General features: G+C 41.3%; 1 long non-coding RNA gene across 1 annotated transcript in view; it reads left to right on the plus strand.

Annotated features, from left to right (window-relative positions):
* LOC147724418 (uncharacterized) overlaps positions 1 to 23,255 on the plus strand; it is a 107,697-nt gene that overhangs the window by 41,676 nt on the left and 42,766 nt on the right. The window lies entirely within an intron of this gene.

Here is a 23,255-nt window from a genome sequence, read left to right on the forward strand (position 1 = left end):
AATGTTTCACGTTGGGTCTTGTTGTGCATGGAGAGTTTTGGGCCGATTCATCAAGTGGGACAGATTTGTATATTGGCAGTTTTAAAAGCCCAATCACTGCATCCCACACTTGCTTCTACTTTAGCCCCTGGGTAGGGGCCAGGTTCCGGTGGCATGAGAGTGTTTTATAACAAAAAAAGAGAGTGGCATACAGGGTCGCCCTCCTAGGGCTCTTTTTAGCCCTAGGTACTCCACCTCCGTGGGGCTTTGTTTAAATATGGGAGGGTGGCATGCAGACTCCCTTCCATTGGGTTCATTGAGCATTGAGCCCCGGGGACCAACACTTCTCTGGGTCTTTTTAATAGCTGTGGAGGGAGGCCGCATGAACCCTGCCATCTGGAACTTTTATATGCCCCAGGGACCACCACCTCCCCAGGGCTAAATAAAGAAATAGCTGGGGGGCGTGCAGACCCCCAAGGCCATGGAGACCACCACCTCCCCAGGGCAGAATACAAATTTGAAACTGGGAAGGGAACATCTGAGGCTAACAATAATGTCCCTGTAAATTTTGTTTTTTTCAAATTTTATATTCTCCTTCCACCTACCCTGACCTCGCCCTTGCCGACACCCCTCACATCCACAGAGCCAGAACAGGCAGAAGAGGCTTCTCGTACATCGCGGCCAAGACTTGGAACCAGCTTCCGATCACCATTAGACGCGCCCCCTTCATGAAGATCTTCAAGAAGGCACTCAAGACCTGTCTTTTCGACTAAACTGAGCTGCTACTCCCCCAGTGCCTTGGGACCCTTATGGATGAGTAGTGTGCTTACAATTCCCCTAATTGATTGATTATATATCACACAAATCTCCAGCACGCAGTGACAAAGAATAAAGATGCACTCTTGTTAAAAGCCATGTAGTATTTAATAGATGACAGGCAGCAGTGAAACCCAGCGAGTTCCGGTCCTCCTTTGGACGAATCCCTGACAACAAAACAGGTATGAACCACTCAGTGTAGATTTCAATATTCGTGCTTTATTCCTCTTTCACTCCAGCAGCATGACGCGTTTCGACCGGGGCAACCCGGTCTTGATCACATGATGCCCACAGAGATCAACCACTTTAAGTGCAGAACGTCCACACAAGCTCCACCTCCACAGGCATAAAAAGTGAAGACATACTTATATACCGCGACGTAATTATCATACTGCCATTCAATGATACATCCAGAGAAGGTCTATTAAATACTATGCAATGAGTAGATATATATCACAATAAAATAACATTTTATAATATATCGGATAATCACACTCAATGATAAAAATTGTATACTAAAACAAGACAGTGTAGGGCAAGTGCCCATATCTGACCCATTCTCCAAATGTCCTTCAGAACCAGAAAACCTGTTTTAATATAGTCCCAAATGCCAACTGTCGAATGAGCAATGTGCAAATAACAATTTATGCAAAAAGTGAATTTAAAATTTGAGTATAAAAAATGTATTACTCAAAAGTCCTCATAGCGAATGTCAGAAGAACCATAATTAAAGTGCATAGTGCCTGAATTAAGGGGAGAATAGTCCTACAAAAGGTCATTGTGGTATCCAAACCCAACTAGTAGAATATAACTAATATATGGTTAAATCCATAAGTGAAATAATGTCCAATAATCTGAAAACAACAATCACTAATAGTATTTACAGATCAACATGGTTAAAGAATGCCCCCAGTCATTTTTATCTACAGCGCCCCTCATCACAGATAAAATAGAATTAATAGATTGTAAATATATTTAGCACAAATAGCAGCAAAGTATATAGAAATGTAAACAATTTGGAAAAAGTGCATAATTTCTCTCAGCACCAAGGCTAATTCTTCTATATATATACTAGCAGCCCGTCCCGACGTTGTCCGGGAGCAATTAGGCTTCAGGGCCCCCGCCCGCCCCGACGTTGTCCGTGGGTCCCCCGGAGCCTTCCTCCATATAATGAAGTATTATACCTCTATGTTTACTTTGTACGCTTTTGTAACCTGCACACGTAACTTTTTCCTCCTGTAATGCACCGTTTGGCTCACTTTTTTAATGCTCCGTTTGCTTCCTCTTGCTACCTGCACACGTCACTTTTTCCTCCTATACCTCTATGTTTACTTTCTACACTTTAGTAACCTGCACACGTAACTTTTTCCTCCTGTAATGCACCGTTTGGCTCATTTTTGTAATGCTCCGTTTGCTTTCTCTTGCTCACGATGTACGCTTTTGTAACCTGCACACGTAACTTTTTCCTCCTGTAATGCACCATTTGGCTCACTTTTGTAATGCTCCGTTTGCTTCCTCTTGCTCCCGATTTTCTTTTTTGCTTCATTTTTCATCCGCTCACCACTCCTAAATAACTGACCTACCTCATCCGCCGCTCACTGCTCCTCCCCCCTGTCCGCCGCTCCTCAACTCCTGTCCACCGCTCCTCACCGCCTGTCCGCCGCTCCTCACCGCTCCTCCTCGCACCATGTCAGCCGGTCCTCCTCGCGCTCCTGGATGCCGCTCCTCCCCGCGCCCCTCACGTCGGGCACGCACGTCGCGGCCGGCGCTTCTTCAAAGGGACTACTTTTTTTCGGTAAATGTTTTAAATAACGGATATTTATTAAGTTTATATAGCCTATGTCCATCTGCACACCCTGATGATTACAACGATGTATCGGGTGTGTGGATTGGCGCTGTGGTTCCCAAGTTTACCTGCCTCAAAGGTTCAAAGTTCTTCCTTTATAATAGTAGTATAGATATATACTCTCTCTCTCTCTCTATATATATATATATATATATATATATGAATAAATGTATATGGGCTTCACTTACCTTATCATCATATGCTTACCTTGCATTGTAAACATATGTGTGGTATAGGTATATGCATGTAAAGGCATGCATGGTAAATGTATTGGATTGTAAAGGCAATGTGCGGTAAATGATGTGTTGTAAAGGCATGCATCGTTACCTCATACATCACCCTTATACATGCACACACAGCATTTTAATACCCAGGTGCAATTGTTTTTTAAGTTTTTTAGGAAGACCTCAGTTGAAAGTTGAGCTGGTCCAGGCTGGATTCAATGGTAGCGAAGACGGATTAATATTCGTATACAGAAGTCCTGAAGAATATATATTGAGGAGCCTGAAGTGCCCATAGGTGAAAGAGAAAGCAACAAACTAATCATGGGAGATTAAGGGCACTGCCAAATCGTAAAGCAGTGTTCTTTGCCAAGCCCACGGGTCTATGACAGAGGCCTCAGGACTCAAGTCAAAATCTAGTCACCTGTATGTCCCTGTTGCACCCATGAGTATCTCTGTTTTGCTACTGCTTAACCCGAGACAATAGCTACCTATCCACTTTTTATTCTTCAGTGTACAAAAATTAGATATGCACTTCCCATGACCAATCACTGCCCAGCTTCATTAGAGCTAGATATCATGAACGTACATGCACCAGTGAAAGGAGCCAAAATCTAGACAGATGGAGAGCAAAATGATTCACCCAAAAATTCCCCATTTTCAAAACATCTGGTGAGCCTGCCTTGAGTGAAAGCAAATATCGACCAAGGATGAGAATATGTGACTGATATAGTTAATAAGCTCCTTCTATTTTCAGCCAGATAAACATATGCCAAGGAATTTGAGCTAGCCTCAGGCAACAATCTCCTATGCTACCAAATACAGGAAGGATACAATGTCCTACCTATCTTTTGATCTGGGCACACACCACTTGAATTTCTCTTGTGCCCTAACAGACACCAATCTCATAATGACTTGTAAAATAAGTTTAGAAATAGTTACCGATTTGCAATTTGGAAGGGCGTGTTTCGGGCGTTCCTTCTAACCTGTGAATTGGCATATATGTATCAATGGTTTGTGATCATAAATGTAGTTGCAAATTATCGAACAGTTAGCAACTCTCACGTTGGGGTAGTAACTGATTTTCAGATGGGATGACGTCCCCTTTAAATACCTTTCCCTTTGAGAATCAGGGAGGCAACTTTAGGGGCAGTAGTCAATGGTTTAGGTGACCACTGCCAGCTCTCAATTATGTTTTTTTACAACTGAAATCTTTATTTTTCAAAACAGACCCATTTCCTGCATGAAAATTACATTTTATAATGCAAACTCAGGAATGGTGGTATGGCCCTCCGCACAAGTTTTCAAATACACCGATTAGACTGAGCAGAAAAAATAGGGGTGGGATTGCCATCATATTAAAAGATGAGTTTACGTGCATAACATCCTCCTTCTCTCTCCCGGAGTGTGAAAGTCTTCGATTTCACATCACACTCTCCTCCACCTGCACGGTTTCAAGTGTACTTATTTATAGACCGTTGTGCCTTTGTGGACGCATTACCAAAGGCGCTAGATAGTTTAGTGGTGAGGAAAACCCATTCCACTATTTTAGGAGTTTTCAACCTACATTTTGATGGGATCACTGACATAATATAGAATGACAAAATATAGACTTACCAAAATATAGTCACCAAAATATAGAATGCCAAAATATCGAATTCCTATCTACAAACAGGTAAGTACAAAAATATCGAATCCAAAATATAGTCTGTAAAAAATATAGTCAGGCAAAATATCGAATTTTTTAAAATGTCTTAAAAGTAATTTAAAATTAATGAAATAATAAATATAATTAACAAAAACATACTTAAAAATACTCAAATAACCTTAAAATTAAGATATAATTAATTTAAGTTATTAATAAAAAATGTACAATATTTTACCGTAGGATAGCAGGAGGGTAACATTTAATATTACCACTCCAGTGAGTGCAACAGTAGGGAAAGCGTTGGATAGCGTAGGGGTAAAAAATACTATTCCCGCTCCAGTGAGTGCAACAGTAGGGAAAGCATTGGATAGCGTAGGGGTAAAAAATACTATTGCTACTCCAGAGAGTGCAACAGTAGGGAAAGCGTTGGATAGCGTAGGGGTAAAAATTACTACTCCCACTCAAGAGAGTGCAACAGTAGGGAAAGCGTTGGATAGCGTAGGGGTAAAAAATACTATTCCCACTCCAGTGAGTGCAACAGTAGGGAAAGCGTTGGATAGCGTAAGGGTAAAAATTACTATTCCCACTCCAGAGAGTGCAACAGTAGGGAAAGCGTTGGATAGCGGGAGGGTAAAAATACTATTCCCACTCCAGTGAGTGCAACAGTAGGAAAAGCGTTGGATAGCGTAGGGGTAAAAAATACTATTCCCACTCCAGAAAGTGCAACAATAGGGAATGCGTTGGATAGCATAGGGGTAAAAATTAATATTCCCACTCCAGAGAGGGCAACAGTAGGGAAAACGTTGGATAGCGTAGGGGTAAAAAATACTATTCCCACTCCAGTGAGTGCAACAGTAGAGAAAGCGTTGGATAGCATAAGGGTAAAAATTACTATTCCCACTCCAGAGAGTGCAACAGTAAGGAAAGCGTTGGATAGCGGGAGGGTAAAAATTACTATTCCAACTCCAGAGCGTGCAACAGTAGCAAAAGCATTGGATAGCGTAGGGGTAAAAATTACTATTCCCACTCCAGAGAGTGCAACAGTAGGGAAAGCGTTGGATAGCATAGGGGTAAAAAATACTATTCCCACTCCAGAGAGTGCAGCAGTAGGGAAAGCGTTGGATAGCGGGAGTGTGAAAATTACTATTCCCACTCCAGATAGTGCAACAGTAGGGAAAGCTTTGGATAGCGTAGGGGTAAAAATTACTATTCCCACTCCAGAGAGTGCAACAGTAGGGAAAGCGTTGTATAGCGTAGGGGTAAAAAATACTATTCCCACTCCAGAGAGTGCAACAGTAGGGAAAGCGTAGGATAGCGGGAGGGTGAAAATTACTATTCCCACTCCAGTGAGTTTAACAGTAGGGAAAGTAATGATTTAATGTATTATTAAAAATAAATTAAATATCAATCCCAATAAAACAATAATTTACATTAATAACCAATTTAATATTATGTAATAATTAATTAGAAATACAACTACATATTAGTTATTAAAAATAATAACCTATTCATAATTATTTAACAACTAATTAATTTTCAATAACAAAAACTAATTAATAATACAAATAATACCAATTAAAACATTAACAGTACCTTAATTATCAATACACAAAAAGTATCTTTAACATGTAATTAATTACAATTACATTACTTCCCACCCTATTCCCTTATAAACCCACATCCGACTACAGAAAATACATTAATACAATTATCATAATTATCAAATATTTAATTAATACAAAATAATTACCAATTAATAAAAATTAGTTGCCAATTAATAGAAATTAATTACCAATTAAAAATTAATTAACAATACATTTAAAATCAATACCAATGAATAAAAAAGTATTTACTTAATTACAATTAAATTACTTCCCACCCTATTCCCCTATAAACCCACAACACGCTACAGAAAATAAATTTAGAAAATTAACATAATTAACAATTAATCAATTAATACAAATTAATTGGCAATTAATAAAAATTATTTACCAATTAAAAAATAACAATAAATTCGAAATGAATACCAATAAATAAATAAAAACATTTAATAAATTACAATTAAATTACTTCCCACCCTATTCCCCTATAAACCCACAACCCGCTACAGAACTAAAAAGCTAAATTTAATTAAAAATTAATAATAATTGCTAAAAATTAATATTTAATTTAATATAAATAAATTACTTCCCACACTATTCCCCTATAAACCCACAACCCGCTACAGAATTAAATTACGCAAAAATTAAATAACATAAAATTCATTACTTAAAATACATTAAACATACATTACAAAAATTAATATACACTTTTCACACATATACTAACATACAAAACACTTTAAAAAAATTGATATTATTAAAAAATCGATATATTTAATGCCTATATTGTATACTTCGATATTTTGAGTTCTATATTTTGAAAATCGATATTACTTACCTTAAATTCGATATTTTTACCCACTATATTGTGTCCATTCGATATTTTGTCCATTCTATATTTTTACTTCGATATTATGTCCATTCTATATTTTGGAATCGATATTATGACTGTTTACCATTTTGATGCACATGATGCCATGCCCCCGCCATCAGAAGCCTTCAGCACGATCTTGAGGCCCTGCAATTTATCCCACATGTATCCACACCTAAACATAAGAAAGGACATATACTAGATCTCATATTTTTCAATGACCCTCAGATTATAGTATCCTATGCGATTCCTGTACCCTGGTTGGATCACTACCTTATTTCTTTTAGGCTACCCAAACCAGTCCGGAAGAACACTGTTAAGGTCAAGTCTATTTCAACATGGAGCTGGTTGAAGCTTGATCCCGAAGCTTAGACAAAAGCTCTGGATGCCACAACTCCTAAATTAATGGGCAACCTAGAGGAGTCTTACCAAGAATGGGAGAATTGGATTGTGCATTCACTGGATGCATGTATCCTGAAAAAGGTACTATCACCACAAAACACACAAAGAAAGTCCTCTGGTATAATAATCATTTCATCTGCATCGAAAAGAATGTAAGATGTTGGAGAGGAACTGAAGGAAGCAGTATGAGTAATTTCTCAAACAAAATTTAAAGCCTTAATTAGGACTTATGCGATACAAAAGGGGATGATGGACGGAGCGTTTGAGCAAATCAAACACTCACCCCCAGTCAACTGATCTGGGTTTAATCCATCACCATTCTTTAGCTCACTCAGCCACCCCAGTTCAGACATGGCCATATGCAAATCAGTCTGACCCTGTGCCTCATGGGAACAGTACCAATAAGGACTTATCACAATGAAATGAAGAAAGCTCAGGCTAAAGTTTACGAGGAAAAAATTATGCAGGCCTCCAATTCCCTCAAGAAATGATTTAAGTTTGTCAAAGCATTAACCATCACTCAGAAAAGTAATACTCTCCCAGAAGCTCCAAAAGAAAGATGTAATGAAATAGCATTTTTGTTTTCATAAAAAAGTGGTAGATATCTATGATCAACTTAAGAGCAAGTCAGAGCTAGTTTCTCCTGTGAAAGTTTACCCCAGGGAATCATCTTCAACTCCAGCATTATCTCAGTTCCCTATGCTGAAAGAAGAAGTTACATGTAGCCTAATAGGTGTAACAAAATCAGGATATCCACTAGACCCTGCCCTTCACATATTCTATCCAAAGGGATGGGTGTCATTCTCACCTCGCTAATGGATTTACTTAATCGCTCACTAGACTTAAGATTTGTCCCCCAAAAAATTGAATCATGCAGTAATCAGACCACTACTAAAAAAAACTAATGTAGATCAAGTAGTTCTTGGCAACTTCTGACCCATATTGTTACTCTCTTTTGTAGGCAAACGTTTTGAGAAACATGTCAACCGGACATTTGCCAGTTTTTGGGAGGATGATGACCTTCTCCATCCGACCCATCAAAGTCAGTTAGTGGTTTCTCTGGCAAATGGACTGAATTTTGAGCATCAACAACTGGCAACTTGCTTGGAAAGAGTGGCCAAGTGGATGAATAACTGCTGTTTGAAATTCAACGGCGAAAAAAACTGAACTAAGGATTATTAGGAAACATGGTCATACCTAGAACACTGGATAGCTGGTCAAATTGAATGGGCAACCCCCCAGATCCCAAAACCCCTATAATAAAATTGGGATTGTGGTTGGATAGAGCCCTTACGATGGATCATGAAGCAAAAAAATTGGCTGCCGTCTTGTTTGGTCTACTAATGATCAGGAAGATATTAGTACTAATCTCAGACCATTTAAGAAAAACTGTTATTCAAGCCCTCATACTTTCCCATTTAGACTACAATAATTCTCTTTATGTGGGCTTGCTGAAGTATGTAATACAAAGACCTCAGATGGTGCAAAATGTGGCAGCAAGGCTTCTGCTCAAGGGCCAAAGGTATTTTCCAGTACGTGTCTTTGAAACAGCTTTACTGGCTGACGATTGAAGCAAGGATCAAGTTCAAATCCCTTTGCATTGCACAGAAGGCCATAAAGAATAAAGGTCCAGTTAAGCTCAGAGGTCTGGTAACTTATTATGCCCCAGAAACACTCCTAACATGCTCTTATCAACACCTTCTTAGCACTACTAGAGTCAAAAGGGTGTGATGAGGTGGAAGATATTTTGCACACCTGGTACCAAAGTTATGGAACGATCTCCCACTCGGTATGAGGTCAATGGAAGATGAACTCTCTATTAGGAAAAAAGTCAAGTCCTGGTTGTTCCCCCACTAACCCATTACCATGCACAGTTATCTGGTTCAGCACTCACCAGCACAGGGAAGCCCATGGGCAGCCATGCACTTTACAAAACACAAACCCCCCTTGCAGGCTACCATCCCTGTGTCTGTAGTCTATCACAGGGATCACACGTTCTGACCTGTCTAATTAATGGTAATTAGACAGATCATTTTGCAGCACATGATAATTCCTTAAATTGCAAACGTACCTACTATTACTTAGGTCACTATTCAAGAGCGGATCCTGGAAAAAGTCTGATTTACAACGGCTTTTTTCGACCAGCATATGAGTACATGTGGGCCATCCTTCCTGCCAGTTTAATGAATAGTTTGTTTCCCTGAGGCCCCATAACTACCTGTAGTCTGAATGTTTAAAGTTGCTCCGCTTCAAGTGTCCATTTTTATTTCCACCGAATATATAGGTGAAGAGACGCACCTATAAACAAACCATATGGCTTTAACCAGGTTAAAAGAGACTTCTCCAGCTCTACAAACACCATGAGCTATGTGCTGGTATACATCGAAGTATGGGGCCATAGGACAGGATGAAATTCAGAAGGAATTTTTTATTAAAACTGGTCCGTGGGAACAATGCAAGTGGTGTCCCCCATGGCCCCTAAAGATGTAACAATTCCGTATTTGTGGAGTGACCCTCTATGAACAGGATTGATGGGGATATCCACCCTACACTGCTCGGATGTGAGCCACAATGAAGTCCAGGTTTGGGATGGTACGAACCAGGGGTTTACCTCACTTTAGTGATGGACTCTCAACTTCTGAAATACCGCCTTGTCATCACCGATGGGAAAGAAGCGACAGCAATTAGGCAATTGTCCTAGTGGGGAAGGCCTCTTCTTTTTTGCAGACCCCACAACAACCACATCCAAAAGAGGAAAGAGAAAATTCGTAAAGATTCTGGGAGCCGATTCCAAACTAAAAACAGGCATGTGTCTTTCAAGTTTATCGAAAATAAATTGTCCTGTGCTGAATTTAAAATGGGCTGCCCTGCAACATTGTCATCTTAAAACGGTGATGGAGTGAGAGCCTATTTGTTGCTTTCAAATCAATATCTGGCCTTTATTCCCTCAGAGACTTGTACATCAAAAAAATTATGTTACATACTCCGAGCATCAGTCTGACGTCATTCTTGGCGACATCTTTATTTTTTCTAAAGATCAAGTCAAAAGGTTCTAACAGAAGACATTCTGAACCAGCAGTTAATATAACTAAATGTGATAACCCTATTTTAAAATTTCTAAGTTCAGACATTGAAACTATTTATTGTTCGTGAAAATGGCTAAAATGCAACACCCAGGTGCTTGTGTCACCACTGCATAGTGAGGTTTTGGAGGAAATCCACAGAAGTGTCTTTACTGGACCGGAATCGAGCATCCTAGGACCGATTTCTGGCTATCAGCTGTCTTCAGCCATGATAGCTTGACTCCAGAAACCGGTCCTAGGATGCGTGATTTCGGTCCAGGAAACACATGGCTTGGCAGTTCGGGCTGGACTGTTCCCATGAGGCACAGGGTCAAGGCTGATTTGCATATGACCATGTCTGAACTGGGGTGGTGTGGAGTGCAAAAAAAACGATGGATTTAGGCCCAGATCTCTGTACTGGTGTGAATGTATGACATTGTTCTGCATTCTGTCCATCTTCTGTTGTTTTTGCATTTTAGGATTGTGCTATAGACATACCACATTCATACATATACATTCCTGGACAACTAAAAATCCAGGACTAGCTGGGAAAGAGTCCTAAAGCTGGCAAACAATGTAACAAGACACTTGGTATGTGCACAACAATCGACTGCAGTGTTGATGGCTTTTGGGGATTGCTTTAGTACTTTTGAATACACCCATCACTATTGACAGTTGTCAGATCTACTTCACACTGTTGCTTTTTCAACCTTCTGGTTATAAAAATCATTGTTGAAGAATATAAGTAAACTTTTAATTTGTTGACCTATAGTAATTTCATAGGCTTGTTAAGACCACTGGTTATGTTGACTTGGATAAGGTAATCGCCCCACTTCGCTGCACATTAGGCACTTGGCGTTTTCTGCGCTTTCAGCGTTTTACTTGCGGAAGCGAGCACTTAGTTTTAAAATATTCCTTTTGTCTAACTTTATAATTTAAAATTTTCGTTTTTATCCCCTGATTTTAATGGGCATACTAGCGCTTACTTGCACAATAATTGGCATCTTCACCGCTGTTTGAGCGGGTCTCTAGGTGCTCCACACGGCGATTCAGCAGCCATTTTTGGGGTAGGCTGGGACACTTGACGGGCGCCATTTTGGTAAGCGCTCTAGTGTTCCAGGATTACTCAGGGACCTCTACTTAAGACGGTCATTAGAGGTGAGTCGGCCTTGGATAAGGTAATAACCCCACTGCGCTGCACATTAGGCACTTGGCGTTTTCTGCGCTTTCAGCATTTTACTTGCGGAAGTGAGCGCTTAGTCTTAAAATATTCCTTTTTGTCTAACTTTATAATTTATAATTTTCGTTTTTATACCCTGATTTTAACGGGCATACTAGCGCTTACTTGCACAATAGTTGGCATCTTCACCGCTGTTTGAGCGGGTGTCAAGGTGCTCCACACGGCGATTCAGCAGCTATTTTGGGGGTATGCTGGGACACTTGACGGGCGCCATTTTGGTAAGCGCTCTAGTGTTCCAGGCTTACTCACGGACCTCTACTTAAGACGGTCATTAGAGGTGAGTCGGCCTTGGATAAGGTAATAGCCCCACTGCGCTGCACATTAGGCACTTGGCGTTTTCTGCGCTTTCAGCATTTTACTTGCGGAAGTGAGCGCTTAGTTTTAAAATATTACTTTTTGTCTAACTTTATAATTTATAATTTTCGTTTTTATACCCTGATTTTAACGGGCATACTAGCGCTTACTTGCACAATAATTGGCATCTTCACCGCTGTTTGAGCGGGTCTCTAGGTGCTCCACACGGCAATTCAGCAGCCATTTTGGGGGTAGGCTGGGGCACTTGATGGGCGCCATTTTGGTAAACGCTCTAGTGTTCCAGGCTTACTCACGGACCTCTACTTAAGATGGTCTTTAGAGGTGAGTCGGCCTTGGATAAGGTAATCGCCCCACTGCGCTGCACATTAGGCACTTGGCGTTTTTTGCGCTTTCAGCGTTTTACTTGCGGAAGCGAGCGCTTAGTTTTAAAATATTCCTTTTTGTCTAACTTTATAATTTATAATTTTTGTTTTTATCCCCTGATTTTAACGGGCATACTAGCGCTTACCTGCACAATACATCTTCACCCCTGTTTGAGCAGGTCTCTAGGTGCTCCACACGGCGATTCAGCAGCCATTTTGGGGGTATGCTGGGACACTTGACGGGCGCCATTTTGGTAAGCGCTCTAGTGTTCCAGGCTTACTCACGGACCTCTACTTAAGACGGTCATTAGAGGTGAGTCGGCCTTGGATAAGGTAATTGCCCCACTGCGCTGCACATTAGGCACTTGGCGTTTTTTGCGCTCTCAGAGTTTTACTTGCGGAAGCGAGCGCTTAGTTTTAAAATATTCCTTTTTGTATAACTTTATAATTTATAATTTTTGTTTTTATCCCCTGATTTTAACGGGCATACTAGCGCTTACTTGCACAATAATTGGCATCTTCACCGCTGTTTGAGCGGGTCTCTAGGTGCTCCACACGGCGATTCAGCAGCCATTTTGGGGGTAGGCTGGGACACTTGACGGGCGCCATTTTGGTAAGCGTCTAGTGTTCTAGGCTTACTCACGGACCTCTACTTAAACCTGCCATGGAAACGCGCAGCGGTGACGCGCAGCGGGCGCGCCGCATTCGCGCCGGAGTCGAGCCTGACTCAGGCCTGTCTGCACCCGTCAGCGCTAAGAAAGCGCTAGGCGCTAGGGACTCTGCCTCTCAGGTCATAGGAGGTCAGTATTCCAGGGAGGAGCTGCTGACTATTAGACAGCTGCCCCCGCATTGTGCCTCTGGGCCTTGTGACCCACTGTGTGGTCCTTTTAGTTGCTCATGTGGCAACTTTTCACTTAACACCCCAACCCCTATCTCAGCTCTCACTGAGCTCACCACCGCTGATTCACCACATACAGGGCCTGTGACGCCCCGAGAACTCATTATCTTGCATCTTAATGTGAGATTGCTGGTTAAAAATCACTCGGCGATCCATGATCTCATTGTGGAGGAGGCCCCAGACGTTCTCCTTATGACTGAAACGTGGGTACAGGAGGAGGCTACAGCAGTAATGAACCTGGCACTTCCGCAGGGGTATTCCATCTATACCCATAATCGTAACTCTAGGGGTGGGGGCATTGCTATGGTAGTTAGGTCTTGTTATCCTTGTGTCTGGAAGGTACTGAACTTGTATGGCTGCGAAAGTGCACATTTCAATGTCACGGTCAGCCACCATTTTACCCTCCCCGGCCTCTTGATTTATCGTCCGCCTGGCAATGATACTGCCTTTAGGAAAACTCTTCCTGAAAGAGCTAGCTCCCTTGCAATGGGTTCGGCCAATTTTAGTATCCTTGGAGATCTTAATCTCCATTTTGATCGCCACCATACTCCATCGGTTAGCAGCACTATTGCTGATCTAGAGGCAATGCAGCTAAGTCAGCTGGTTACTCACCCTACACACGTGGGTGGACATATATTGGATCCCATATTTTCGAATTTGTTGGGAGCTAAGGTTCCGCATCCAAGCCCAGTTGCCTGGTCTGATCATTTTCTAGTGAAATTGTATCTTACGATCAGAGACCTCCCTTTTAAACCATTAGAAAGAGTCGTTTTTAAACGCTCTTGGAAAAAACTAAAGCTTGAAGACCTCCATCGCCTACTTGTTGAAAATCCGCTTGGTCTCCTTAACGAGGTGGAATCTACCTATGATCTTTTCTGTGCGTGGATTAGCCGGGCTCTAGATGCTCTGATCCCTGCCATGTGGGGCAAATGTCGCTCCTCAGAACCAAGTCCATGGTACGATAGTACCCTGCTGCCGCTAAAAAAAGCATGTAAACAAGCGGAACGGGAACGGCAGAAAACTTATGAAGCTGGGAAAAAGACCGCATACCTCTGTAAAGTTAAAAGTTATCATAGAGCGATATGCAGGGCCCGTGCGGCCTACTATTCTAAAGAGTTTAAAAATAGCTCTAATCCGTCGAAATTGATCTTCAAAGTCCTCAAAGACCTGACCGCGGAAAGAGCTCCTACAGCTGAAATTTGTTCAGAGTCTCATTGTGAAGATCTAGCGGCCTTTTTCCTTGAAAAGGTTCAGGCTATTTATCGTTTCTTTCCTAGCTCTTTCCCCTCGAGCGAGGCTCTGAGACCCAACCCCTCCACGAACATGGACTCTCCTTTGCCTGTCGGAGGAGGTGTTTAATAGGTTGGCTACTAAAGTAAAATCTGGGTCTCCTGCTGACCCTCTTAGACCGGCGCAGTTCAGGGAACCATCTATTCTTTGTCTCCCTCCTGTGCGCCATCTTATTAACCTGTCCTTTTCCTCAGGTACTGTTCCAACTAAATGGAAACAGGCTTTTGTCACCCCGATCCTAAAGAAACCCACGTTAGACCCCCGCAAACTGGAGAATTATCGACCAATCTCTTTGCTCCCATGGGTTGCGAAGGTAGCAGAGGCCCATGTCAATGGTATTCTGTCTCAACATTTACAGAGGGCTAAAATTCTGGATCCCTCCCAAAATAGCTTCCGTGCTGGCCACAGCACCGAGACAGCTTTACTCTCGATGACGGAACATCTGCGGTCCGTGCTTGATTCCGGTCAGACTGCGGCACTGGTGTTACTTGACCTCGGTGCCTCGTTTGATACGGTTTCACACTCGATTCTGCTGCAACATCTGGAAGAGGCTGGTGTCTCTGGCACAGCATTGGACTGGTTTCGGTGTTTCTTGGCCGATCGCTCATTCAGGGTTGCAACCCCACCCTTTGAGTCTAAATCCTATCCGCTCAAACTGGGAGTGCCTCAGGGATCGGCACTGAGCCCCACATTGTTTAATCTTTATGTGCAGCCGCTAGCTGCGGTCACCAAGCAGTGGGACATGACTATGGTCTCCTATGCTGACGACACGCAGCTGGCGGTGACACTGAGTTGGAGGTCCGACCTTGATGCCCCAGGTTCCGGGACGGTCTCTTAGCAGTAGCAGGCTGGATGACAGCTAATTGTCTTCAGCTCAATGCTAAGAAGACAGAGGTCCTGATCGTGGGCAAACAGAGCAACCTTTGGGGTGAGGAGTGGTGACCTCGAGAGCTTCGTGTCACTCCTACTCCGGTTTCGGAGGTTAAAAACGTAGGTGTCTGGCTAGACTCTGCCCTCAGTTTTTGCAGCCATACAAAAAAAGTGGCAGCTACTTGTTTCGGGATTTTGCGAGGGCTTAGGCCCATCCTGAAATTTTTTGACACCACTACCAGGCAGCTGATTATGCAAGCTGCTATTTTATCACAGCTTGACTACGCCAGCTCGCTCCTGTTAGGGGCAAATCAGGCAGAAGTCGCCCGGATGCAGCGTGTTCAAAATGCTGCTGCCAGAGCCCTGGTTGGTTTACCGAGGTTCTGCTCCGTGAAAGAAACTATCCGGACACTACACTGGCTGCCTATGGTGCAACAAATTAATTTTAAGACCTTATGTCTGTCTTTTAAGATCCTTAAATTGTCCTTCCCCCAGATCCTCGAGAACCTTCTCATTCCCTATGTTCCTTCTTGTTCCCTGAGGTCTTCTGGTCAAAACCTCGCTGTGGTCCCGCGGTTCAAGCTCTGCCGAGCCGGAGGACGATCCTTTCGTGTTTTAGCGGCTAAACTATGGAACTCACTCCCACCCCAAATTCGTTCACTGGATGAGTTGCTTGATTTCAGGAGGGCAATAAAAACCCATTTGTTCCCATCTGTATTTTAGCGTTCTGCTTTCCCGCTCTCTGATTCTCTGATGTCTTCTGTGTTATGTTGCTTATGACTGTCCAAAGCGCCGGGACGCCCCTTTGCTGGGGCAGCTGTGCGCTATAAAAGTGCTGATAACATAACATAACATAACATTTACCCCAACCCCAAATATTTTACATGAAAAAATTCTGACCATTTCTGAGTGAGCAGTGTTCTATATTATAATACATGCCCAAGTTCACTCATGGCATACATCAGTCCTATATGCATGGTTACATTGTTTGAAGTCTCCAGAGCAGGTGCTTATTCATTGCCAAGAAGAGGTTTTATGACAATTTTCGTTTTAAAAAAAATGCACCCACATTAGAAAAGCCTCATTGGGTGAAATGTTGTTGATCAGTTCCCTGTATTATAGTCATTATAATTTTGCGCCTGATGGATCAACACATTTTCCCATAGACTCAGAAGGATTAAAACCCTTTGATACATCAGTCCCTAAACCTTCTTTCGTTCACATCTGGATGTTTCATGGCAAAAATCAGGATTGTTACTAATCAATCAGTATTCCGCACCACAGCTTTGAAATACCATAACTGATATCATAATGCACTCAAAAGTGAGTCTGTATTCATCAAACAGACTGCTAAATGCAAATACTGTTGCTTTGGTGTTTAATTTACTGCACACGTTTAGAGATATCTTGAGGAGCAATCTAAATGTAGAATGACCATTGATCTAAAGTGCGCCTTGTACAGTGATTCACAAGATGCTTAGACTGCCTGTTGGCCAACATCTAAAAACATTCATATGAGGTGCTGGCCTCCTATTAATAGATTCCCTAGCAACCCCAGCCTTTTACTAATGTAGAAAATGCTGTGCAATGGTCGTCAATATAGCTCTTCAAATGTAAAGATGCCAGTAAAATACAAATGAACTTAAACTGGGTTTACAAATGCTGTCAATCGTATCTTACATTTGTGCGCAAATAATTTTGCTTTGTCTTGAAACAAAAAAGCGGATTTTTAAACAATCTTTGGAAAAATATATTTTCAATAATTATTCATTATGGCAGATTCATTCGGCTATTAATGAATTCGGCTGTGATTTAACAGATCCCCATCAAACTAAGAAATCGATAAATTAACAGGTCTTTGCAAATTATTATTACTTGCACCGTGTGCGTTTTAAAAGATGTTCTGCAAACAACGCCTTTAAAGGTGTCGTTTTTCTCTGTTGAAATTATTGCGCTTTTGCTATAGTATAAAATATGTAGCAATAAAGTAACCACCGAGTTTTGACAACTATTAGGCAATTCCCCCCTGGGGGATGGGAAACAAACACATTGGGGCATATTATCAAGGGGGTTTATCTCCACTTTTTTGGCTTTAAAAGCCAAGAAAGCGGAGATGAAATTATCTCCCTATTACCAAGCTGTCGCTAGCACCAGTTAGTGACAGCTAATAGGAGAAAGCGACCATCTTGGGCCCCCCTTTGCATGTCATTGATATTTATCACTAATGACATGCAAAGTGGGCGTGCCAAGATGTTAGCTACTGGAAACAGTCCCTAACATCGCTATCTCCTATTACCAACCATAGCAAGGTTTATCTGCGATAAAAATCGCCGATGTGCGGCGATAATTTTTGTCTCTAAACAAGTTAGAGACAAAAATTATCGCTAGTTGTTGGTAATATGCCCCTAGGTTTTCAGAACTCATAAAACCTCAGTGGCGAAACCCTATTAGCATCCTTTGCTGACTCATGGGTAATGAGACAAAGATTAGAACCATCATAACTCAACCAATCCTTTAAACTATGGCGTGATTTATTTTCAAATTATTTTGAATTTGAATTTAAACAACACTGTTATCGATATAAATCACCCACTGGTGCTGCTCCGGGTAAAAAAACAAAACAATATTAGTCTTTCATTAATAGTAAAATGCTCCATACTTCCAAACCGCTGTCCTGAAACTCACAGGTAATATGTGGATAGCAATCATGTTTTTGCTGTTTCGTTTTCCAGTGTTGTATGGGGGCCTCCACTTGGCTGGCTTCCTCTGAGGAAGACCAAAATCGTTACCATGATGGGTCTACAAGAAGAATTGGATCAGATCTGATTGTTTACTTATCCTCCCTGTTTCAGGCATCTGAGTTTAGGATGTCTACTAAACTGCTACAGACACTGTCACGACAGCCTGGATAGGAAGAGGTTGTGAGTCAGCAAGTGAGCATTCCTCTCTCCCGCACAACCCAAAAATATCATGTTAAAAGGGTGCCTTCAGTGCGGAAAATATGGGCTTGAAGGGTCTAGGACATCACTGCGAAAAAAACATGCATTTTCAAATAAGTTTTAACATTACTCCACATGGCAGAAATGTGGATAAACCACCAATACTAGCAAATTTCAAATAGAAGGTAAAGGGACGGAAGTACAATAACACCATTTCCGCCATCTCTATTAAAAAGTATGGCCGTAAAGGAAGGTAATAAGGTTATCTTTTTGCTGCTTAGAGGATCTCACCTTTCAGTTCCCCTTTAATGTTCACAATTTCTCAGTTGAGCCTCAGATTCAGAACCTTTAATCCCCCTCATGTAATAAAGCTGAGGGTTGCAATGGATATTGGGCCTCATTTATGAGGCTTTGCGTTACTTTTACGCCGCTGGTGCGCCACTTTTTGTGACGCACCAGTGGCGTAAAAAATTTGCCTTGTTGCGCCATATTTACAAAGTGACGCATCTAGGTAGATGCGTCACTTTGTAAACCCCTGCGCCACATTATACCTGCGCCAGGTATAATGTATGCAAGGGGGACGTATTGACGCAAGGAAGGGTCGTAGAAGTGACACAGTGAAATCTATGAGATTTCAATGCGTCACTTTTAGGACACCGTTGCGTTAAAATCTTGCGCCTGCCTCACAGCAGGCGTAAGACTGACGCAGGCCCTTTCACATGGGGCTTGCCCCATGTGAAAGGACGCATTGCTGGAGTTGTGTCACTTTTGTGACACACTCCAGCAATGTGTCACTTTTGCGCTTACAGATACGTCAGAAATACTGACGTATCTGGAACTCCTTGCGACATGATGCGTCATACATTAAATATGACGCATCTTGAATGTCGCAAGGAGTGCGCACTGGGAAGTAACGCATCGCTGCTTTCACGCAGCGATGCGTCATTTCTCATAAATGAGGCCCATAGCTCTTAGTTTCATGTTATGTGTTGCCTCAAGAAACAGCACAGAGCAAAAGCAGTATATATGAAGGGAAAGTTAGCTGGCTGAGTTTAGTTTTACCTCTATGCTAGAGTATATCTATAACTGTGTAGTATTAAAACATCTTAGAAATATTTGTTATATTTCTTTTATTATAAATTGCCTAACCTGATAATGCTAGTATATGACATCTGAAGTACACACATTTGATTGCTGACCATTCTTTAATTGGCTGAACCCAAACTAATGTTAATATATCTGCTATAAAATTAAAATCTACTGAAAATGATAGTTCTTGGAAATTTTGATAGCTTCCTGGAAAAGGGCTGTACTTATAAGCCGAAGCTTTAATGTCTTTGTTAAATTACAAGTTAAATCTACCTACTTATATAATTACATTTTAAAAGTAATCATAAAAATTAAATTTGAGCTCAGTAGTCTCTATTTACTTATAGTTCGATACAATCATTAACAAGCATTGGTAAAGCCGGTAGTTCCGGCCTTAGCAAGCTGATGCAATGGTTATTGTTTTTACTGAAATGCTTCGCTAGTAAAATAAACACCTATTAAAAATATGCTGCTGCCAAAACATTGCATCCATATGCCTGCAATATTAATTTGATATTTCAAAATATTTAGTCATCACGCATAGTTTTATTAGAGCAGAATGGCTGCTTCCTAATAGACTGGTGTACTTAGAAAAGGTGTAGAACTTCTTTTTAGTTGTAATGCTGATCACAGAAAAACATGATTCGTATTGATACAAAGAAAAGTTACTATTTGCTTTGAATAAAATAACCTGAAGATAGTTAAAAAATACAACTAAAGAATTTAAAGAACAAAAAAGCATTGGCCCATAATCCCTGGGACTGGTGTACATTTCTTTTTGAGTGAACATACATAGATGATTAAGTTAATGCCGTCACTGATAGTGCAAGGCAGCTAGTGATTAAAGGAGGGTGACCCTTTGCCACATGCAGAATACAGTGGTGGGTGGCAGCAACATGGGGATGACAGCTGAGCAAGCAGAGTCAATGGTTGAAATAGGGTGAGTCTTCTGTGTCAATGTATGTATATGTGTGAGGATGGATAGATAGATAGATAGATAGATAGATAGATAGATAGATAGATAGATAGATAGATAGATAGATAGATAGATAGATAGATAGATAGATAGATAGATAGATAGATAGATAGATAGATAGATAGGTAGATAGATAGAAAGAAAGACAGATAGATAGACAAGCAGGCAGGGAGGAACGCAGGCCAGCAATCCAGACAGCCGGCTTGCCGACCGCCCGACTGACAGACCAACAGACATATAGATAGATAGATAGATAGATAGATAGATAGATAGATAGATAGATAGATAGATAGATAGATAGATAGATAGATAGATAGACAGACAGAGATAGATATATAGATAGGTAGACAGACAGACAGATAGATAGATAGATAGATAGATAGATAGATAGATAGATAGATAGATAGATAGATAGATAGATAGATAGATAGATAGATAGATAGATAGATAGATAGATAGATAGATAGATAGATAGATATACAGACAGACAGGCAGGCAGGCAGGCCTTTCGGCCGGCCGGCCTACCCATTGCCTGACAGACCGACAGACAGATAGATAGATAGATAGATAGATAGATAGATAGATAGATAGATAGATAGATAGATAGATAGATAGATAGATAGATAGATAGATAGACAGACAGATAGATAGATAGACAGACAGATAGATAGATAGATAGATGGATGGATAGATAGATAGATAGATAGATAGATAGATAGATAGATAGATAGATAGATAGATAGATAGATAGATAGATAGATAGATAGATAGATAGATAGATAGATAGATAGATAGATAGATAGATAGATAGATAGATAGATATACAGACAGACAGGCAGGCAGGCAGGCCTTTCGGCCGGCCGGCCTACCCATTGCCCGACAGACCGACAGACAGATAGATAGATAGATAGATAGATAGATAGATAGATAGATAGATAGATAGATAGATAGATAGATAGATAGATAGATAGACAGACAGACAAACAGATGGCACAAACAGATGGCATTTCTTTGTATTACTATGTGAGCATGGGAAGAAGGCTAAACAGCTAAATCTAAAAAGACGTACCCTATGCACACACTATATATTTCTGTAAACGTAGGTAATAGTACACATTATTCATAGTCGTAAAAACATGCAGAGAAACAGTTGAAGTGAACAACAAACTGGAAATCAATAATATGACAAGGGAAGATCCTTGTGTCCTCATTTAATTTTCAAGGCTTAACAACAGCCAGCCAACACGTGTTTCATCGCATCACGCGAATCATCAGGGCTCTAGGTAGCTGTGTTTGAGCCAATAGGTCGCTCTGCCGGTGATACTTCCGACCCAGTGGGGCCCAAGACCGTCTGATGCTCCAATTACGAAGAAAGAAAGTGGACTTGAAGCGAAATGCGCTCATTTTTTATGGCCAGGAACTGTAATTCAAGTTAAAAATAAGCTGGTTGCTTCGAGATCAGATTATTGCGTTGTATATCTTCGGAGCAACAGAGGTAGCTCTGTGCTCTTGTGGTGAATATATATTTTGTGGAGAAATGAAACGTGCTGTTCCCGGGTCGCCGTGTTCCTGGTAGTGGACCACGAAGCAACCGGCTCATTTTTAACTTGAACTACAGTTACCGGGCATAAAAAAGAGAGCGCATTTCGCTTCAAGTCCACTTTCTTTCTTCGTAATTGGAGCATCAGGCGGTCTTGGGCCCCACCGGGTCGGAAGCATCACCGGCAGAGCGACCTATTGGCTCAAACACAGCTACCTAGAGCCCTGAAGATTCGCGTGATGCGATGAAACACGTGTCGGCTGGCTGTTGTTAAGCCCTGAAAATTAAATGAGGACACAAGGATCTTCCCTTGTCATATTATTCAATTCCAATTTGTTGTTCACTTCAACTGTTTCTCTGCATGTTTTTACGACTATGAATAATGTGTACTATTACCTACGTTTACAGAAATATATAGTGTGTGCATAGGGTACGTCTTTTTAGTAATTGTGAGGTCCTGTCAGCTTGCTGACATTACCATTGGGTGGTTACATGGTTTTCCACTCACCCAGTTGCACCACAAAGTACTGTACATTAGTGCTTCCATACAGGCAGTGCGCCCATTGTCAGATTGACATCTATAAACAGCTAAATCTGATTCGAAGCCAGACCTAGTTAGTGAGAATAACTGGCTATGCTACGTCTTTTTTGCCTAAGGAAGACAAGAAAGAACCATGGGAGAGAGATTTGGGAGACATACAATGGTTCCTCAATAGTCCTTGCTGTAATTCATTAAATACAAGTACGGAGAAACAGTTGAAGAAGTTCTTTGTTGTCCATATTGAGGGAAAGAAAGGATTCTCAATCCAAGTGCTATAAACAGAACTTGAGAAATGGAATTCAGGGCTTTTTAAAGTTGTAAACCATTGCGCTGTGAAGATATATTTCGTAATGCAATTTCTCCGTATGGTAGAGGAAAGCTCCTAAGTCTAGAGCTTGACACCTTGATGCGCATCAAGACTCTCCTTCAATGGTGCTGTTTGAAGCATGGGTTATCACACTTTCAGTTCCCTGAACACAATGTTACCCCTCGCCATTGCTTCACCGGCAAAAGACGAAGCCGGATGATTCTGGCCCAAGCCAAGTTCCCTCAGTCTTACCAAGTGCTAAAGGTAAGCAGGGCATGATTGGGTTAAAGCCAAATCCACAGGAGAAAACTCACCAAGAAACTGGTGGAGCCAGAAGGGACGTAAGACATGTATGACATATAAAAAAAACAGCAGCACAGTACTTGTCATTAAGCCTTTTATCATGGAACATGGCCGGCACAAATCAAGAAGTGCGGGATAA

The sequence above is a fragment of the Lissotriton vulgaris genome, chromosome 4_1 (assembly GCF_964263255.1).
Source record: "Lissotriton vulgaris chromosome 4_1, aLisVul1.2, whole genome shotgun sequence".
Lineage (NCBI taxonomy): Eukaryota > Metazoa > Chordata > Amphibia > Caudata > Salamandridae > Lissotriton > Lissotriton vulgaris.